Source organism: Gastrolobium bilobum, unplaced genomic scaffold (genome assembly GCF_033153095.1).
Source record: "Gastrolobium bilobum isolate Gb01-03AN ecotype WA unplaced genomic scaffold, APGP_CSIRO_Gbil_v1 utg55986, whole genome shotgun sequence".
In the NCBI taxonomy this organism is placed as follows: domain Eukaryota; kingdom Viridiplantae; phylum Streptophyta; class Magnoliopsida; order Fabales; family Fabaceae; genus Gastrolobium; species Gastrolobium bilobum.
Genome location: NW_026898879.1, coordinates 29,290 through 46,366, shown reverse-complemented (window position 1 = coordinate 46,366; position 17,077 = coordinate 29,290). Strand labels below are relative to the sequence as shown.

Here is a 17,077-nt window from a genome sequence, read left to right as displayed (position 1 = left end):
CATTTCATAATACCATCATATCCCCCATTCCCACTACTACCCCTTTTTTCCCTACTTATGATCTCTCCCCGACAAATGCCACTTCTCCACCCTCTCTCATACCAGATGTCATCAATCCTGCTACCCAAAATTTCACCTTAACCCCACCTGGCATCCATTCTCATGCACCAACATTAACCATTCCCCCACCTGGCATCAATTCTGATGCTCCAGCATTAGCCATTCCATCATCAGACATCATTCATCCTGCTCGCAGATCAACCCGATCCAGACAAGCCCCACAATATCTTCAAGACTATCATGTTGGGCTACTTGCTGCACATCTTAACCAGTCTCATTCAGGTATACCTTCTCTCCTTTCTTCCACACCACATTCCTTATCTAAAGTTATTTCTTACTCACATTGTTCTCCTATGTATAAACATTTTTGCCTTAATGCCTCTGTTAATTCTGAGCCTCAGACCTTTAACCAAGCCAGTAAACACCCACAATGGCTTGCAGCAATGCAATCTGAGTTAGCAGCACTTGAGCATAACAAGACTTGGTCACTTGTTGATCTGCCCCCTGGTAAAAATCCCATTGGTTGCAAATGGGTTTTTAAAATCAAATATCATGCCAATGGCTCCATTGAGAGGTACAAGGCACGGCTAGTTGCCAAAGGCTTCACTCAACTTGAAGGTGTTGACTATTTTGACACCTTCTCCCCTGTGGCCAAGGCTTCTACTATTCGGGTCCTCATCTCAGTTGCAGTGGCTAGAGGATGGCATCTCCAACAGCTTGATGTAAATAATGCCTTCCTCCATGGTGATCTCCATGAGGAAGTGTATATGGTTCCACCTCCTGGACTCTCTTGCTCTCGACCAAGTCAGGTTTGCCGTTTGCAGAAGTCCTTGTATGGTCTTAAACAGGCTAGCCGTCAGTGGCATTCCAAACTCTCAATGGCACTGTTTTCTCTTGGTTATAGTCAATCTCATTCTGATCATTCCTTATTCACTGTTTCTCGTGGATCCTCATTTACAGCCTTGCTGGTTTATGTTGATGATCTAGTCTTATGTGGGAATGATCTTAATGAAATTCATCAAGTTAAAGCCTACTTGGATGCTCAATTTAAGATCAAGGTTCTTGGTTCCCTGCGTTATTTCCTTGGTCTAGAGATTGCTCGCTCTTCAACTGGTCTCACTATCAATCAAAGGAAATACACACTGGAAATTTTGGCAGATTCAGGGTTCCTTGGAGCCAAACCAGTCTCTACCCCTATGGATTCTTCTTTGACACTGACTTCCACTGATGGTTCTCCTCTTGCTGATCCTACTGCCTACAGACGATTGATAGGAAAGCTACTCTATCTTACAACCACACGACCAGACATCTCCTTTTCGGTTAATCGTCTCAGTCAGTTTGTGTCTCAGCCTATGGACACTCACTTACAAGCAGCTCATCGTGTGTTACGTTACTTGAAGGGGTCTCCAGCTGCCGGATTATTCTTTCCTGCCTCAAACGATATCAGCATTCGTGCTTTTGCTGATTCTGACTGGGGATCGTGTCCTGAATCTCGCAAGTCCATCACAGGTTATTGTGTCTACTTAGGAAATTCATTGGTTTCTTGGCGATCTAAGAAACAGGCTACAGTATCTCGTTCTTCTTCTGAAGCTGAGTACCGTGCCTTAGCTAGCTTAACCTGTGAATTGCAATGGCTACAGTTTCTTCTTCGTGACTTAGGCGTTCCCTGGACTCGCCCTGCATCTGTATATTGTGACAGCAGATCAGCCATTGCTCTTGCTCACAATCCCATTTTCCACGAAAGATCAAAGCATATCGAGATTGATTGCCACGTCACTCGAGAGAAAATCCTTTCTGGATTGTTGCATTTGCTGCCAATCTCTTCTGATGCTCAGCTAGCTGATTTCTTTACAAAACCTTTGTCTCCTCTGCTGTTTCGGACACTCCTCTCCAAACTGGGCATTCATGACATTCATAGCCCAGTTTGTGGGGGGGTATTAGATCATACAACACAAGACTTAGTCAAGCCCACAAGACCCAAGACTCAAGTCCGGCCCACATCTTCCACTCAGCAATCAGTTCAATTTATTCACTCAAAGCCACCTGGCTTTTCTGTTATGCCACCTGGCTTTTCTGTTTGTACAGCTGTTGAGTAGTTAGTTAGTTTTCTTTTCAGTTACTACTCTTAAGCTATAATCTCCTGTATCCTGATGTAGTATAGTGATGTATATAAAGGATATCAGTGAATCAATAAAGATTAACAATTCATTTTTAACCAAAATATGAACTCCAAGACTGACCACCAATGGGATGGAGTAGAGGGGAATCAAACGTTAAGCAAACACAAAAAACTATGTTGATGAAGGGCTATATAAACAAGGGGGGCTATATAATCAAGTATAAGTGGGTAGTGTGATCGTCCTAGTGTTAGTAGTGAGCAAATCTATACCACCGCAATTAAATGCTCTCCTTACTATCAGTATGTGCATCCAAATAGCCAAAAAAATGTGAAGCATCTTCCGGTTAGTGTTTCGAATGAGAAATCTCCATATCCAACTGTGGAGATAGATACCATGGTGAGATAGAAACTATCGACCCAATTCTTGTGCTCAAAATAATGCACTCCAATTAGTCCTAAAGCAATCCAGAGAATGATAATCCCTAAAGCCATGAATGATAATCCCAATTCTTGTGATTGATAGTTTCTATCTCACCATGGTATCTATCTCCACAGCTGGATATGGAGATTTATCATTCGAAACACTAACCGGAAGATGCTTCGCATTTTTTTGGCTATTTGGATGCATACTGATAGTAAGGAGAGCATTTAATTGCGGTGGTATAGATTTGCTCACTACTAACACTAGGACGATCACACTACCCACTTATACTTGATTATATAGCCCCCCTTGTTTATATAGCCCTTCATCAACATAGTTTTTTGTGTTTGCTTAACGTTTGATCTCCAGATACCAAAGCAGGTTCACAGAGTTTTATTGCTCTGTGCAAATCCTTCAGATGACCCCACTTTGGCTGCCTGAGAAGCCCTGTATAGAGGAATAAAATAATATTAATCATGTATGAAATTAAAAAAAGAAGTTTATTTCATTCATGCATATAAATATATATGAACAATTTTCAGTTCTTTACATATAATATGAAAATGAATGAAGCATAGTCAAGGCAAGACACGGGATACACAGATTTGTCATATTTTACAATCTGAGTTAACAGGCAAACTCAAGTAGTGATTGCCAGCAGTCATCTTTAGATCATCAGTACTATATATATAAATTTTTCAATGCCGCACAACAAATGTCGGACAAGAAATAATATCATAATAGAATTTGCAGACAATAATAGTTATTCACTGAAATATAACAAAGTGATGCAATATTGACTAGGATTTTTGGTTAATGTAAAAGTATCAGAAGCAATGTTCAATTGTGCTATGTTTCACAGCAAACGGTAAGGTTGCACAAATCTTATAACTGGTTCTGAACCAGGGCTATCAACTACAGTTTAAAAGAAAGAGGAAGCACTGGATCAAAGTTACCTTCAAACTATCATCAAAGAGCAAGCTCTGCTGCATGTAGTGGTAAACGCAATTTATATAACTTTATTCACGTGATTTTTCTTAAATCATCTAACCTTCTAAGAAGTCACCAAGTGTTTCTAACTTTATTCACGAAATCCAGATACAAATATGCACAAACTTACCAACAGTGTACTCAAAAACTACCACCACAGTCATCACAGCCCACATTGCAGAGAGACCAAAATTCTCATGTAGTGGCTGATAATAGTAGAATAGTGACACATGCTACAATCAAGCTAAAATCAAGGAGTAGGCTTTCAGAATATCTTGTAGCTAGGATAAAATCAATAAACAAAAGGGTAGATTCTAAGTCACTTGCAGCCATAATTCAACTGAAAATACACAATAGTACTAACCAATCATAAAACCAACCATAGTAGCTTAACAAAATCATCAAAATAGAAACCGAAAGTACAACTAATTTTTGAAGCACAATTCAACTGAAAATACACAATAGTCAATCAATATTAAGGGCAACTGAGGTCGAACAGGTAGCATCTTGTTGGGAAACCATCTCTGAAAAAAAAAATATATGGGGATCAGGTGTTCAAGGTGTAGAGCACCATACAATTTTGATACCTTAATTAATTTTATTATCCAAAACAGCGCAGATTAAGCACTTACATTACGCAATCCAAATTAGACTATTAAGTAAGAAGATTACAGCAAGAGAAGCCTTAAACAGAATGATGAGCAAGAGAGCAGAAATTAATGAAAGAAATGCTTAAAATTACATAAAAGATTTCAGAGTGATTCGTTGCTCAGTACTCACTGACATAACATGCATGAAATTCGTTTAAAATCAGGATTAATACATGTTTCAGGTACATCAACAAACACAAAACAAACATCAAATTGTTCCGTTCCGAATTCAAAGCAAAAATAATGAGAATTTACCTCCTCTATTTGCAGAACTATAACTATCGCAAGTGAATGCCTTCTCTCCCCAAGGACAATTTGTAGGATTTGCTATTGGTGCAAAGGCAGAAGCTGACTAGAACAAGCATGTAAAGAAATACAACAGAAAAATAAGTTAGAATCCAAACAATAAATAAAGTTCTCTATTTGAGATCTGGAACTGAGTAACGTTTCTGTTAATAAAACAATAACCATTTACCCAAACGACCCACACAAAATAATTAAAATAAAATAAAATAAATCAGGATTTCTGAGATACAGATACCATAATTATTAATTTGTATGGCAGCTTCTTTAAGTAGGCAAAAAAGGATAATGCAGTTTGTATAAAATAAAAGCAAGCAGGATTTTTTCAAATAGGTCTGAATTTTAACATAAGCCTTAGAAACTCTGAAGGCACAAGTAGTAGAGGCAATATTTGAAACTGAAAAATGGAAGGGGGTTAGATGAATAAACGCCCCAATACCAATAATCGCTGAGGTTCACTACAGCAGCAAGCATGTTCATTACAAAATGTCAAAAACTATCCTATCAGTCTATCACCGCTTGAACCAGTAAAACTGCAGAAGCAACAACGAAACTAACAAGTTAGTTTTACATTACATCATGTAGCAGGTGAAGCTGGATTCTACTAACTATTTTCACCGAACTTCTAAAAAACACGAAGTCAATTTTGGATTAATAATTGTCATATTTCAAAAAAGTACAATAATCAAATCAAACAACAAATTAACACAACAAGTGGAAGCAAAATGAATTGACTCCACTTACGATTAAGTGCTAAATCTGGAGAAGTGATCAGAGCTGGTTTGTCATGATCCCCATAGACTATGACAGATACAGAACCACAGCCAGTCCGAATATGATGTTCCCGAAATAATAATCCAAAATAAGTGTAGGAGAAAAAAACACAAAAAGAACTCACAAATGTAGGACAAAGAAGCACAAAATTCAAATGTAGGACAAAGTGTAGGATATCCTTTGCTTTGTAGTACTCCATTTGAGTAATGGAAAACCATGTCAAACTTCTCCAAATTATTTATTACCTAACATGGCTACCCATGTGCCCTTGCCACTTTTTTGGACAACCCCAACTAACAAGCAAGTGCAACAGCATATTAATATAAGTTTCATAAAGATAAATGAAAAGGAAAAAAAATAAAATAAAATAAAAAATCGGATTCCAATCATTGTAAGTTTCATCTTGTTCCTTTGATAAGCTATAATAACGAGTTTCCACTGTTGGGCTAACCCCAAAATTTATGCAACCTTTGTGTAAGGTTAAGATACCACTTATAAATCCACATCATTAGAACTAGGAGAATACAACAGAAAGGAACATTCAGACCACAACTGATTCAGAAACTCTAAGGAATATCTGAATTATAAACAACATACCCTCATGCAACTTAAAACATTACAGAGTCCAACAAAATCACAAAATAAGGGGAAGAGAGTAAGACATAAAAACAAACATGATTTAACTGAAGAAGTTCTCAAAATAATTATTACCTACGGAACGTTTCTTCACAAAATCACTGCCTCCTTCTATTCCTCAACTCAATCTCCGACCGTCGCTTTTCAAAACCGAACCCCTCTTCACTAGCCTAACTCGAAAAACCGAACCCCTCTTTCACAACACAAACATTTGAATTATTAATCGATGGTGAACTGAGTTCATGAGCTGAAGAGGAGAGAGGAGGAGGAGAAATGAAGAGTGAGACTGAAGAGAAATGATTTAGATGGTGAACTGTGAAATTAGGGTTCGATTGGGAACGATGAGCTATGAACAGTGAAGAAAAATATGATTCGATTAGGAACGATGGTCGATGAGTCGTGTCATGTAAACGGGTTGGTTTGGGTCGACCTGATTTAAAATCAGTTTTGAAATGGGTCTTAATTGGATTAATTTAAATAATAGAAGTGGTTCAATTTTCTGAACCAATTTAAAAAAACTGGTTATTTTTATTTAATGCGGGTCGGTTCCATAACTGGTTATAGTGCACCGGTTATTATGCACAAGCCTAATAAAAAAACATAAAAAAAACAAGTTTAACTAATTTATTCATTTATTTGCTACTTCAAATTTCTAAAGATACCAAATGATGAAACCCCATCACTACCCAGGACTAAAAACAAAATTTCATTATATATACACTCCCTTAGTTATTCAGTTAGACTTTTAAGTATAAACAAGGGCTTTACTTTTTTCAATGAATAATTTGCACTGCATCTACACCCCCCATAGACCTATACGCTTATTGTCCTTTTTTCTAAAATATAATAATATAAAGTACATTGCAGTTGCGAAAATATACCTACAAATGGTAGATTCAACTAAATACACATGAAAACGTGACACAAATGGTAGTTGATGCTGGAAGATAAGTATGCAGGATTCACCTACCTTCAACCATTCTTAGAATACATGGCTTTAGGGTAACAACTTCCACTCTGTCATTTAATCTCTGACCTTCGGCCTAAAGGAAGAAAAACATTGAAATCAGTTTGGGTAGCTGTAAGTGTAAAATAAAGAAAAGCTGCATAGGTTGGCATATATGAAATAAATTGATATCAAATAATTAATCAAAAAATGCAAACCTCATGAGACAAAGAATAATTTGTGTTGTAAATATTAGGTCTTTTATTATTATTAGTATTTGTTGTATTGGGCCAAGCCCATTAGGTCAAGAATTAGGGTTTTTGGTCTCTATAAATAGAGACCTCTTTGTATCATATTAATTCACAATTCTATAATATATTAGAATACCCTTTTGCAAGTTGGTATCAGAGCTCTCGATCCTGAGGGCTCTGCTTCCGCGCCTACGAAACCTTTCTATTCTTTTTTACGTCTCTCGCAGCCATCAGCCGCCACCGGAAAATTTTTTCTGGGGACCTCTTGGACCGAGAAGACCATTGCTTCACTGTTCCTCTTTCTTTTTCTTGTCTATTACACAACCAGAAACAAACGTTCACAGAATCAACGTACAGAACCACCGTACAGAACCTGTTCATCGCGATTGGAACATTTTTCCGGTGGATTCTTCACTCCGAACAGCCACAGAAACCATCGCGCTCGCCGGACGACCTTCGCCTGAAAAACCCAGCACCATCGGAGGTCAGACGCGCCTCCACGCGCCGCCCTTGTCTCTGCGCGTGAATCCCACGCGCCGCCAGCTTCACCGGCGCGTGACGGTGGTTCTCGGCCGCGGACCACCACGGTTCTGATCGTCTCTCCAAGCCGGTTCTTGATCTGTGCTCTCTACTTTGATCGGACATCGTTTGGTATTTTTTTCAGAATTTCTTGGCTTCTTGGAGTTTGTTTTTTCACCAATTTCTTGCCTCCGACCAGATCTGACGTTGTTTGGTATTTGTTCCGGTCACTGTGTTACTGTTTCGGCCGCTGTGTTACTGTTCCGGTCAGATCTGACGTTGTTTAGTATTTGTTTGTGATTTTGTGGATTCTTGGAGCTTTTCTTTGACCATTTGCTGTGCAGTATGGCCTCTTCTCAAATGAGTTCTTTTTCAAAATTTTATGATGGTACCTCTTCTAGACCTAAGAGAAATGATCGATGTTGTTCTTATTGTAAAAGAACAGGTCATATCAAGGATTTATGCTTTCGCCTTTATGGAAAGCAAACTGTCTTAGAAAAGATGGCAAGGATGCGTGGTCAAGCGCATTTTACTTCTTCTGAAATAACCCCTGCACCTAATGAGACCCAATCTGCATTTCGTCCAGATGAGTTGGAACGACTCCGAACCATTCTTGATTATCTGAGTAAGCCATCTGATACTAGTGCTTTGGCTATGACTGGTATGAGCTCCAAAACTCATTCTTTCATTTCTTCATGTAATGATTTTAAACATTATTGGGTTGTTGATTCTGGTGCTACTGATCATATGGCTTGTTGTGCTGACTCCTTTATTTCTTATCATCCTACCATTGGAACTCATACAATATCCATAGCTGATGGCTCACATACATCAGTTGCAGGTTCTGGTGACATAAACTTACAGCAGTCCTTACATCTTAAGGATGTTCTTCATGTTCCTAAACTCTCCACGAATCTTCTTTCTATTCACAAAATTACAAAAGATTTGAATTGTACTGTAACCTTCTTCCCTACCCATTGTGTTTTTCAGGATCTCGCCACGGGGAAGACGATTGGTAGTGCTAAAGAGCAAGGTGGGCTGTACTATCTGGTGTCACAATCTCCCGCAAATAAAGTAATAGATCACACATTCATGTCTCATGGTCAATCAACTGCTGATTCTTTAATTTGGCTGCATCATAAGCGTTTGGGTCATCCTCCATTTAGTTTACTCAAATCTTTATTCCCGTCATTGTTTTTGTCTAAGTCTGTTGAGTCTTTTCATTGTGATGTTTGTGAATTTGCTAAGCATCATCGTGTGTCTTTTCCTTCTAGTATTACTAAGAGTGTTGAACCTTTTGATCTTATTCATTCTGATGTTTGGGGTCCTTCTAAGGTCCCTCATTCTTCTGGAAATAAATGGTTTGTTTCTTTTATTGATGATTACACTCGTGTCACTTGGGTTTACTTAATGCGTGAAAAGTCTGAGGTACCACAACTGTTCTTTCAATTTTATAAAATGATTGAGACTCAATTTTGTAAAAATATCAAAAGACTAAGGACAGATAATGGTACTGAATATGTCAATCACTCTTTTTCCCAATTTATACAAAATCAAGGTATGATTCATGAACTTACTTGTGTAGACACCCCTCAACAAAATGGGGTTGCTGAAAGGAAAAATCGTCACCTTCTTGAAGTTGCTCGTGCCTTACTGTTTCAAACACATGTACCCAAATGCTATTGGGGAGATGCCATTCTTACTGCAGCATTCTTGATCAATCGTCTACCCACTCGGGTTCTCGATCATGTAAGTCCTATTCACTCCATGACTTCTTTTTTTCCTTCTGTTCCAACTTTGCAAAGTCTTCCTCCTCGAGTGTTTGGGTGTGTTGTCTTTGTTCATATTCATAAACAGCATCGCAGTAAGTTGGATCCTAGGGCTCTTAAATGTGTCTTCCTTGGTTATGCTCCTGATAAGAAGGGCTACAAGTGCTATCACCCTGGAAGTCGGAAATTTTTTGTTTCTATGGATGTTACATTTCAGGAATCTGAGTCCTTTTTCCAAGGTCCTCATCTTCAGGGGGAGAATAATTCACCAGAAGACTCATCACCTTCCTTCTTTGAATCTTCAGTGTCTACTCCTTCACCTGTGTCAGTGTCTCTTCCTCTTGTTCCTGTTCCTAATGTGTCTATGTCTGATCCTCCTGTGACTGATCCTCCTATGAGTGATACATCAAATACACCAGAGATACGGAAGATTGTAACACCTGAATTGGTATATCAAAGAAGGAAACAACCCACATTGCCTCAACAGCAACCTCAATCGTCTGAACCACTGGTAAGTCCTGAATCTCATATTTCTGATCATGATGTTAATACGTCTGATGACTTACGCATTACTACTGCTTCGGATGATTTACCCATTGCTTTAAGAAAAGGAAAAAGATCTTGTTCCAAGAAAACTTGTTCTTCCTGTCCCTCTTGTACTCAATACCCTATCTCCCATTTTGTTTCCTCTGCTAATCTTTCTGTGCAGCACAAAAGCTTTGTTTCAGCACTAGATTCTACTTCAATCCCAAAATCAGTACATGAAGCTTTGAAAGATGGGAATTAGGCTCAAGCCATGCAAGAGGAGATGAATGCGTTGGAGAAAAATAAAACATGGGAGGTTATTGATAGACCCAACGGAAAGAAAGCAGTAGGGTGCAGATGGGTTTATGCCCTGAAATATAATTCTGATGGCACTCTTGAGAGATACAAGGCTCGATTAGTCGCCAAAGGTTACACTCAAACCTATGGCATTGATTATGAAGAAACCTTTGCTCCAGTTGCAAAGATGAATACAGTGAGAATCTTGTTGTCCCTTGCTGCCCATTACAATTGGGATATAAATCAATTTGATGTGAAAAATGCTTTCCTCAATGGTGAGTTAGAAGAAGAAGTCTACATGGAAATCCCGCCTGGTTTTGATTCTGTGAAGGGGGAAAATAAAGTTTGTCGATTAAAAAAGGCCTTGTATGGATTGAAACAGTCACCTCGTGCTTGGTTTGGAAGGTTTACTAAGGTTATGATGACCTTAGGATATAGACAGAGTCAAGGAGATCACACTCTTTTCTTCAAGCACTCCCAAAATGGGAAGCTTACTGTGCTCCTTGTATATGTTGATGATATTATTATCACAGGTGATGATTTTGTGGAGAGACAGATTCTGCAGACACGACTTGCCTCTGAGTTCGAAGTCAAAGACCTTGGGAAACTAAGATATTTCCTAGGGATAGAAGTAGCTCATTCAAGCAAAGGAATTTTTATCAGTCAGAGGAAATATGTTTTGGATCTTCTCAAAGAAGCAGGGAAGCTCGGGTGTAAACCCTCTAATACTCCTATTGAGCAGAATCACAAGATAGGCTTTGAAGAGGAGAGTCCTCCAGTTGATAAAGGACAATATCAACGGCTAGTTGGAAAATTGATATATCTGGCCCATACTAGGCCAGACCTAGCTTATGCTGTTAGTGTTGTCAGTCAGTTTATGCACGATCCAAAGGAGAAACACATGCAGGCAGTAGAGAGAATTCTTCAGTATCTTAAAGCTACTCCTGGTAAAGGATTGTTATTCCGACGTGATGGTAATCTCTCTTTAGAAGTCTACACTGATGCTGATTATGCTGGATCCGTGACTGACCGTCGTTCTACCACTGGTTATTGCATGTTTCTTTGCGGTAACTTGGTGACATGGAGAAGTAAGAAACAAGATGTGGTTGCCAGATCAAGTGCAGAAGCTGAATTTCGAGCTATGGCTCAAGGCATTTGTGAGTTACTGTGGCTGAAAATTGTATTTGATGATCTCAAAATAAAATGTGAGGGACCTATGAAGCTGCTATGTGATAATAAGTCCGCTATTTGTATAGCTCATAATCCAGTTCAACATGATCGGACTAAACATATTGAGGTCGACCGCCATTTCATCAAAGAGAAACTTGATAGCGGGTTGATTACCACTCCATACATTCCCACTGGGCGTCAATTAGCTGATCTATTGACAAAGGGACTTCCTTCAGATAGATTTCAAGAACTTACTAGCAAGCTGGGAATGATAAATATCTATTCCTCAGCTTGAGGGGGAGTGTTGTAAATATTAGGTCTTTTATTATTATTAGTATTTGTTGTATTGGGCCAAGCCCATTAGGTCAAGAATTAGGGTTTTTGGTCTCTATAAATAGAGACCTCTTTGTATCATATTAATTCACAATTCTATAATATATTAGAATACCCTTTTGCAAGTATTTGTAAAATGGCATGTCTCTGCCTTCACAGCCAATAACCTTCTTACATCAAGTATCTTATCAGTAGAGGTATCCTTCAGGGAAATTCCAACAGAAACATAGTTAATGATCTGAAACCACATTTTAGGAATGTGAAATACAAATATGTATGTACCTTCAAGACAATCAGTGATTCCAACAGTCACTGATTGTATGTACCTTCAAGACAATCAGTGAATCATACGGAGTGAACACAGTGATGTCTACAAGAGTCGGCGCTGATGCTAAAAACACATAAGAAATAAACGTATGAGAAAAGGCATTTCAGTCATATTTTTTAGTGCAAAAAAGGGAAGACAAGTACATGAATATTTGATATTCTTTATCTGCAAGGAAAAAAAAAGTGACCTTTCTCTTCCTTTTTCTTCTTCTCTGCCTTAGCTTTATTTGATTTCCCTTTCCCTGACCTTGGGGCCATTTCTTTTCCCTCTTGGCAGTACCATAGAACAAAAGGTAATTTTGGGCATAAAGTTTACAAAACCCACTTCAGAAAATCATCAACAATCCAAATCTTATTGCTGATAGAAGAACTAAAAGGATAAAGCATCATGTCATCACAAAACTATTACTAAACTCTTAATGAATAGCATCATGTCATAGGAAAATTTATAAAGCTAGAAAACAAAAAGACTAATCATGCAATAGGAAAATTTATAAAGAAAAGAAGATTTCAATTACTTATGGAGAAAAACAAGTGTAAGTTACCTATGGTAGTGCTGATAAGGTAACCATTCGTACCCTGGCTTCTCTTCCTCACTCCTATTGTCAAGCTTCCTGCGTTATTGATGCAATACTCTACGAATATTGGTTTTTAACAAATCTTTCATTGGTGACATAGATAAGATATTTGACAGTACATAATCCGGCCAATGGCTAATTCGATACTCCATTTCTGTTAAAAAATAAAAATTTTAAAATTAGAATTGCATGGTATTGTATTGAAAAACTATGTCTTGCAATTAAAACCAGCAGAGGATAGTCACTTCTGAACCATGTTTCCTGCATTTCAGTTTGCCAGTGGGCATACCAAGAATCTATAAACATTCCATTAGAGGGAGCATTTCCTAGCACAGTCAATGCTCTTAAGAGTTCTATCCTGAAGCCTGAAAATCAACTCATGCATCAAAGTGAAGTAATAAAATTGTTGTAATATCATGCAGTTAAGAACTCCATAGACCCCGTAAAAGCTTCAACCAAACTTCAGGATCCAAGTAACTTGTATTTCTCATTCCAATGTTTTCAAGGGCTATAAACGATTATTGACAGAGGCATGGCAAATAACAGACTGCATTCTGAAGGTGATTACAAACTAAGCAAAATCCCTTAAAACCCACCAAAAATAAATGCAGAAACAATTGAACAATAATTTAGGTAGTAATACAGTATTTTAAAGTTAGTCATCTCAGAGATACCAGAACAAATTGGTAGTAAATAAATTCAGAGATGAGTAGTAAATAATTGTTCCCACCGTCGTCTGCAACAATAGCGCAGTGGACGACATGAGCCAGTACCCATTTGCCATCGTGGCATACTTCATTCCCGCCTTTCAAATTCTCAAATTTTCCGTGAATCAAGCAAGTTAAGAATTCAATAGCACAAGGAAACACAACGAATTAGTTAAATCAAGATGCTGAAATAAAAATCTAGCGAATGAAATCAGAATCGTAAAAATTAATATTCAACCAAAAAAAGTGGGAGCAAAAGAAAAAATCTAGAAATAAAATATCCATATTTTTGTACTTTAAAAATCCAGATTCGTATGAATAAAACCTAGGAGGATCAATATCGAGAAATAGAACCCAAACAAAACCCTAAAAAGAGATAAAAATGCAATGATGTGAGAGAGAAAGCATGAGACAAACCAACAATTAAGCCACCTCTTGACACCCATCACCACCGCGCGTGCTCCATCAGGTAGAGCCGTTAGAGCCGCGCCATTGTCGTCTTCAGTTTGAGTCTTGAAGCTTGAAGAGCGAAATAAGCAGAAAAAATGATCAGAGAAAATTATAAAATTTGGGATATGGAATTGAAATGTGAGAGATCGGAAAAGATAGAAGATGTGACTATGTACAGCTCAGGGTACATCGCTTGCAACAAGAGAACTTACCGGCGAGTATGTGTTAACTAAATAAAATATGATGATACTGTTGGATTTTTTAGATTGCCTATGTATAGCTTGTTATTAGTTGATTAGTTGCTTTATTTTAAAATTATATATTGTGTTTACTATAAAAATCAGAATCAAGTATATGGGTGTTAGAGTATGCTGTTAAGAGGAAGGTTATGGGTATTTGGGGTTGCAAAGATTGTGGAAAAGTGAAAGCTGGAGGTGCTTACACATACATTGAAGTAAGAATTTTTCTCTAGTATATTTTTTTATTTAATTTTTTCCTTTTTTTAATGGTGATTGAGGAAATGATTTGTTCATACATATTTTTCTTGACAGTACTGCCAGTGCTGTGACTATCCGAAGCACTGTTCGAAGGCTGAGAGAGCATACTCAAAGCTGAGAGCAATTTACAATATTCATTTTGTTTTCAAATCCTATGCATAAATTTTGTTGCTTATTTAAAATTGTCACATTATTTTTGGATAGTTTGATGGAGAATAAAACTTTGGAAGGGTTTTGTTAAGTATTTTAGTAATATTACTTCAAATATTCGAATGCTACCATTACGTTTTTGTAGTCTTGCTTCATCTGGCGGGGATTAAGTCAGTTTTTGTTTATGCTTCTGCTTCTCGTTCTATTATTACCTTATGTTGTTTTTTTTTCTACATATACAGGGAAGTTATATCTACTGATTTTTTTTCTTCACATGGCTCCACTATGTTATATTATTTAAAAAAGTATTAACCAAGTGCAAGCATAAATCTAAACTATGATTGGTGTGCTATAGTGTTGCTTTTGGATAACTAGTATTTAACAATTGTTTTCAAGGAAATGTTAAGAGATCAAACAAATAAATAATAAATTGGCTAACAAATCAAGTGATGGGGCCCAATTCCAAAATTATGTTATACACACTTTTTAAATTTGGATAACTAGTATTTAGTGGAGGTTTAAATCTGTCAAAATAATAAATAAATTGTAGCAGTCTATGCCCTCTAGAAATTGATGAATTTTGTGGAGGTTACTAAATCCCATAAATAATACAACATTTGTGGGGGTCTTAAACCTCCAGAAAGTGCAATATCTGTGGGGGTCTCGAACCTCCAGAAAATACTTCAACAAATTGTGGCACTGCACAAAAACTCCCCACAAACTATGTTGTGGCGAAGGCTGGTTTGAGAGAATGCCACAAATGTCTTTGTGTTGGTCAAAGACCTCCACGATATAAAAATATGACCTCTACAAAATGCCTGAATTTTTGTAGTGCCCCTTCAAGCGAGTGCGTATATATCATAAACTCTCAGCTTGTTACATATAAAATCTATTCAGGGACCTCTAAGAGCAGTGGCGGACCTACTTTGGGACAAGTGTCCGCAAGTGCGGGCACAAACTTTTCAAAAAAAAAAATGCTAAGTTGACTCTTGATTGAATGCTTAGTTGGTTAAAAATAAGCCATTAATAAGAAAACACTTATGGGAAAATGCTTCATTCACGCTTCAATGACTGCCATAGAGGAGAAATTTTTTCACTTGCTTTAATACATACTAACATGCAGAGCAGGAAAGCAATGCGAACTTTGGTTTTGAGGAAGAAGGGGGAATGGTGATGGTTATTAACTTGATGTAACTCCATGGTCCAAAGAAAATACTAAGTGAAGATGTGAGTCTACGGTTTGGGAGTAAGAAGAGAATGAATTTTCTCATTGTATGAATTAGATGTGGTAAAGGGTCCTAACCGTGAAAGGGATAAGGCTATAAGGGAATGCAAAATGTCCTTTGTGATGCGTAGATGTTGATCATGCACGAAAGAGAAAGGGAGGAAATTGGTGGACACATAGCGATCACGCATTCAATGAAGTGGAGGGATTTAGACACATGTATTGCTATGGGTGTACAAAATAACCAAAATACTGAACCGAATCATGAACCGAACCGCCCTTAAAATAATCGGATTTTACAAACCGGTTCATGAACTGAACCAGTTTTTAAAGAACCAGTTCATGAACCGAAACAGTTTTTAGAACCAGTTTTAGAACCGAACCACTTTGAAACGAACCGAACCGTTTTCAAACCGAACCAAATTGATTTTTATAACTTTATTTTCTAAATTTTAATTTTCTTTTCTTTTCAAAATAGGGTCGACCCGAACCGAACCACTTTCGAACCGAATCATTTAAACCAATTCGGTTCGATTTTTCAAAAAATTCGGGTCAGTTCAACCCATGCACATCGCTATGTATTGCAAACTCTAGGTGAGGAGGAAGCATGCTTGGTCACTTTGGTGCTCATGAAATAAATGAAGTAGTGTGAGAAACCTTTTAACATTCCCTATTTATAATTTAAATTACCTTGATTTTTAGATTGCTACTTAGGTAATAGGTTACACTCTAATTTTGTTAAATTTTAAATCATAAATTCGAATTGATTTAACAAAACTAGGGTCCGATAATCATGTTCAATTCTAATTTAGTCGACCGAAAGTATAATGTTTTTAGTCTTTATATATGATATTTTTTAAATTTAATTAAAAAAATTAATTGTGTCAAATAAGACAAAAAATTAAAAATAAAACCATTTTGTATCATCTAAAAAAATGAAATCACTTGGAAAAAATATGATACATTTTGCGATACGTTTTAGTTAACTTTGTTCGAATTGCTGTTAAATCCTACTCGGTCTTTATTGTATTGTAAGTATTTTTATTTATTATATAATACTTTTTATTTTATCCACCCCATATAAAATTCCCGGTTCCTCCACTGTGAATATGACATGCTTAGCAGAGGGCAATATTGTGTTTAACGTGAGATCTCGTGTTAGTGAATCGTGGTGTGGTGGCAATGGCGTTCTCTTGACTTTTTCTGGTGTTTTCTTTCTTTGTTGACATTTTGTTTGTGGTGTTTGCACTTTGTAGGGTGTAACACCCCGTCTGCAGCCGGTGAATTAACTTCCATATGGTACACTAGCGCTCTTCAAATTATGAATTAAGCGGAAGACTTAACATGCGTATTTACTTAAGTTATGGCAGAAATACGAAT

General features: G+C 37.3%; 1 long non-coding RNA gene across 1 annotated transcript; it reads right to left on the bottom strand.

Moving 5' to 3' along the window:
* Positions 1-2,891: 2,891 nt before the first annotated feature.
* Positions 2,892-6,401, bottom strand: LOC133285004 (uncharacterized). The gene is made up of 3 exons (XR_009747961.1): positions 6,029-6,401; positions 4,496-4,592; positions 2,892-3,047 (listed from the first exon to the last, which is right to left on the bottom strand). It is a non-coding gene; the product is annotated as an uncharacterized LOC133285004 (long non-coding RNA).
* Positions 6,402-17,077: the final 10,676 nt, after the last annotated feature.